This window comes from Palaemon carinicauda, chromosome 1 (assembly GCF_036898095.1).
Source record: "Palaemon carinicauda isolate YSFRI2023 chromosome 1, ASM3689809v2, whole genome shotgun sequence".
In the NCBI taxonomy this organism is placed as follows: Eukaryota; Metazoa; Arthropoda; class Malacostraca; order Decapoda; family Palaemonidae; genus Palaemon; species Palaemon carinicauda.
This window is the reverse complement of record NC_090725.1, coordinates 250,038,086-250,043,085: the sequence shown is the minus strand read 5'-3', so window position 1 is coordinate 250,043,085 and position 5,000 is coordinate 250,038,086. Positions and strand designations below refer to the sequence as shown.

The following is a 5,000-nucleotide window of genomic DNA, read 5'->3' as shown; positions in this document are numbered from 1 at the left end:
TTAGAATACTGATAGCCCTGTAGAAGGGGGCTTGTTGGTCTGCATTTAGTAACAGAATACCTTCTGCAGACGTGGATCTCTGCAGGGTAGGTACTAGACAGAGGTTGCCATCCCTTGACTGTAAAGCCATGATATAAAGAGGATTCTGTTTCTGGAGAAGCTTTTCATTTTTGTTTACAAACAGAATGCCAGGAATGATAATGAAAAATTTCTGTTCTCTACATGATATTGCATGTTAGCCGACTCTTGATCCTGAAGCTGTAGCTATTAAAAAAGCAGCCTTTTGAAATACCTCCGAGAAAAACAATATAATTATCTAATTTGATAACAAAAAAAATCAAGCACCTTATTGAGAGACCAGGACACAGAAAGAGCTGGCCAGGATAGTAGTTAAAAGGAAAAAGATTGTGTAATTATGTGAAACATGTCAGTCTAAAACTAAGTTAAAGTCCTGCTTGAGAGGTTATGTCAATATAGATTTGTATTATTAGATTGTTGAAGGCTTAAGCTTCCTTTCTTCTTCAAAGATGTAGACTAGAAAGGAAGCAAAAAAGTCTGGGGTTATCTGGCATCAAGACCTATCCTTGAGGAAAGCTTCTTACATCCCATCAGATATGTCACATGGTGCACTAATAATTCTTCTCTGTGAATATGTAGGAGAAAATCAAAGAGCAAACATAATGGGTTGGAAAGTAAGAAGCAGAGATATTCTAATTCCCTACTCTCTGATATAGCCACGCTGATCAAAGAGGGTGTGACTTTGGCCTTACGTAATTTGGTAGTAGAAACCACTGGCTGTTTAACTGCTGTGGTGCCACTATCCTAAGAAATTCTGGAATGGTTTTCAAAACCTTAGAAATCATTCTTGTTGTTTTGAGTATTTTTAGAAAAAAAACATAAGGTTTTTGTCTGTTATTTTATATGGGAAAAATTGAATCAAGATACGAGCAAATTCACTTACAAGCTCGGTTCAGGAATGAATTATACTATTAACTCAAGGGATTACTATGTAAATTGCCAAGTACAATTACAGCAGTTACTTCACACAGAATCAAAACACAATCACATCAAATGAAAGGCAAGGTCTCTATTAATCCTTCCGCCAGACGCTCTTGTACAAAATTGAAGACACAAAGGTAAAGAGATAACAAAATACTTCAACCTAAACACTCGCGAGGTCACTACAACTTAAGCAGAACATGCTTATACAGCATACCAATAACTGTACCGTAACTTAAATAGCCTAAATTTTTACTCTGGAGATTAAGAATTTGGTGATAAAATTCATAAGATGTGAAGAGGGGATAATATATTAAACCTAACACCTAAATACCAGAATGTATTGGGGCTATACTCCAAAAAATATTAACAATTCTCGGCCGTGCAAATCCAAAACTAAGAACCGCGACTTAGACTGGGTAAATAATATGAACAACCAAGTTACCAAATTAAAACTTGAAAGTAGTAGAGAAAAAAATTAAGAATTTTTAAAACTAAACCCATTCCCATGCTGTTGTGAAACTGCCACTAAGTGGTTTCATACAGTGAGTAATAAGAAAAAATAAACTACACCAGGTGACAAAAAAATAATGTACTTGAATGTTGAGGTGGAACATGGAAGCCTAACTCTCTGATACTACAAGCATGCGGTAAAGAATGGCCTCACCCGCTCGCCGACAAATTAGAAATGGTAGTCAAATGCATAACAGCAAGTAGCAACCATGTGACCTCGGTTCCAGTACCAGTGTCCTTGTCCCACATAAGATGAAGCAATCATCCCTGAACCGAACATCTGGTACCAGTGTTATTCTTGGTGCGTCTGATGTATTTCACAATAAATATAAGGTACCATGACAGATTCAATAGAGGCTAAATCCATAAGTCTTCCTTATACTCGCTAAATTTGAGCTGTGCACATTGATACAGTGGCCCTGAAGCAGGGAGGACAATATTTCTTTGGTATTTTCTTGTCGTATTGGATTCCCTGCGCTAGTCTTTCACAGGAACGTTCTTAGAGACCACACAATACATTAACCCCAAAAATTAAATTATTGAAGCACAGACGAGAAAAAAAGAATGTCTGATATAGTATTACATAATTAAAGATGATTCATTTGGTAACAATTATGTGGCAGTGGATGATGGTAACATGCAAATTCTCAACTACAAAGACAACATCCAAACTATGACTTGTATATAGTATACAGCAAACTTTGGCTAAATAGAAATATTTTCTAACTAGATTAGAGTTCTAGATTAACTTTTGTAAAGCAGAATAATAAAAGAAGTACTTTCACAGGTATGTGAATAATATTTAACAGTATCAGATATGATTCACGTGGAAACACAGAAGCTACTTCGAAACATTTTGAACACCAATTATGTATGTCATCCTTTTACAAAAGAGATTTAGTGACTTCCATAGTATGATGTAACTATTTATTACTTTTGTGTTTCGAGTATTGAAGTACAAATTAAATATTTCAAACAGATGACTTAGCTAGGTATCTCCTCTTTTCTGACAAGAAGGAGGCTCTATAACTTCTCTTTATACATGCTGCTGAGATGGTTAGGATTGAAAAATGTATTTTTAATCTTATTTTTAGCAGGAGTTAGAGAACTATCAGATAAGATCCAAGAAAGTAGATTGAAGTGGTATGGTCATGTCATGAGAAGAGATGAACAGTATATTGGGAGGAGAGTGATGGAAATGGAGGTACAGGGAACGAGAAAGAGAAGGAGACCAAAGCGAAAGTGGATGGACTGTATCAAGGATGACCTTCGATCAAAGGGATTTACGGGTGATGAAGTGTGGACCAGAGGTAGATGGAGAACGCTGGCCAGAAACATTGACCGCGCATAGAAGTGGGAAAGGATGCAGACAAAGAAGAAAGATCTTATAACAGTCGTAATGTTTATTTTTTTCTGGATGCTTTATCCAAATCATTTTTACTCAACTACTCAGGTTAAGAAAAAATACCAGATATTATAAAAAATAATCATACAGAAACTTATGTAAATGGTAATGAAGGAGTAGTTTGAAACTGGTTTGTTTATAAAAAATTTCAACATATTGATGGGGATAAAAAATATTAACAATTCTGCATATCTGGTAAATAACGGAAAGATTTAAAGGTCATTCCTGAATGGCAGAGGCAAGGGACAGTGACATTACCCTATCAAGCAGGACAATACCCTAGAGACTGACCATATATACATATGACCAGTGCCTAAGCCCACTCTCCACCCAAGCTAGGACCAAGGAGGGACAGGCAATGGCTTCTGATGACACAGCAGAAAGACATATAGGCTCCCCCTTAACTCACAAGGATGGTGAGGTTGCAGTGACCAAAGGAACTAATGAGTTTGAGCGGGGCTCAAACCCTAGTCTGACGATCACCAGTCAGTAACGTTACCACATTGGCCACCACAACCCTTAAGACAGGCAAAGAACATCTATGGAATAATAAGGTATCACAACTAACTAATTATGTAATTTTCACAGCTGTCTACTGTTACCTGACATATGCCTGGTAATTGAGTTTTCTATTCATTTCCATCACCTCTGAAAACATTAGACCAGGAAATTTTGTCATGTGAACTGCATCTAACATATCATATAAGCTTTAGCTTAATATAACTGAACACTTCATTAACACTGAACAATAATAAGCAATATCTTGGTCAAAATAAGTCATTACCAACATCAATATACAACACATGTACTGTATGTCACTACTGTACCTAAAGGCAATATTAGTTTTCGTTAACTGTTACCCCATCATAGATCAAGTCACCTTCTAAACAGGCAGTCTAAAAGTCAAGTACATAGCTCATTTGTATGCAAAGGCAGTACTTCTGTTGTTTTATTTAATGACATTTCAACATACAATATAAGCTAGCTTACAGCAACCTTTAAAGATTCTTACTGTCAATAACTAAAAGATGAAAAATAACCTTATAAAATAGAATTCCAGACAACAAAAATCTCACTCGTAAGCAACAAATGTGTAACTAACCAAAACCTTTAGTGTCTGTGTTACTTGATCTTATCAATCCAATTTATCCTCTGATCTGATTACAAAGTTATTTGATAACACTTTATCTCTTTCTTATCTGACTGTCAGTAAACCACATTCCTGACCAATACCCTATCTAAAATATAAAACCGACGACAAAACTTTTAAGCTGCAATGTTAAAAATGGAAGTTCTAAATCATTACCTGACATGTTACAACATCATGTTTTTGGGGGGTGTATGTGTTCTAGGAAAAAAAGGGAATAAAACACTTATAAACACCTTTTTATCCCAAATTTGTATATAAATCTCACAGAAACTGTTTGATATTAACTGAAATTAGTTACAGAAAGGAAAAAAATTATAAGTCCAAGATATAACTGGTAAGAGACTTTGTACCTTGCTGCATCAATGAAATACTTATCTTGACAAGGGATAAGTCATCCAGTGATAACTGTATTAAAAATATTTTATGACGAAAAGCACAGCGATACTTTTCTCAATGCAGAACTCAGGCCTTTTCAAAATCCCAAGAGATTAATTTGAAAATCTAAAATATAGCTTTTCTTTTGCTTCAAATATTAATAAAAACTCCTTCATGTCTAAAATTTTGATTCATTAAAAGAACAACTCTGGCTACACCACAGTCATTCTTCACAAAGTTATGCCTATATATTTAGCAAGATTCAAACTGCTAAATTATTATGCAACAACAATTAATCCACCACATCTTATATTTACTCAGTACAGTAATATCCAGTAATCCCAGAAAGCTCAAATTAATGAGCATTAATTCCCACCATAAGAAAGATGCGTAGTTTCTATGCTATGGTTTCCCTAAATCATATAATCTTCCCTTCATTCATTGAAGTCATATCTACCATTCCCTTTGGAATTTATTTCTCCTCTTTATCTGGCCCAAGGATGAATGTTCCAATCATTATGTTCATCTAAAAAAATAGTACTGCTAAATCATCAAGAA

General features: G+C 35.1%; 1 protein-coding gene across 7 annotated transcripts in view; it reads right to left on the bottom strand.

Annotated features, from left to right (window-relative positions):
• The window catches only part of LOC137655029 (serine-rich adhesin for platelets-like), a 149,369-nt gene that overhangs the window by 21,153 nt on the left and 123,216 nt on the right, over positions 1-5,000 (bottom strand). The gene's annotated exons all lie outside the window — the stretch shown is intronic.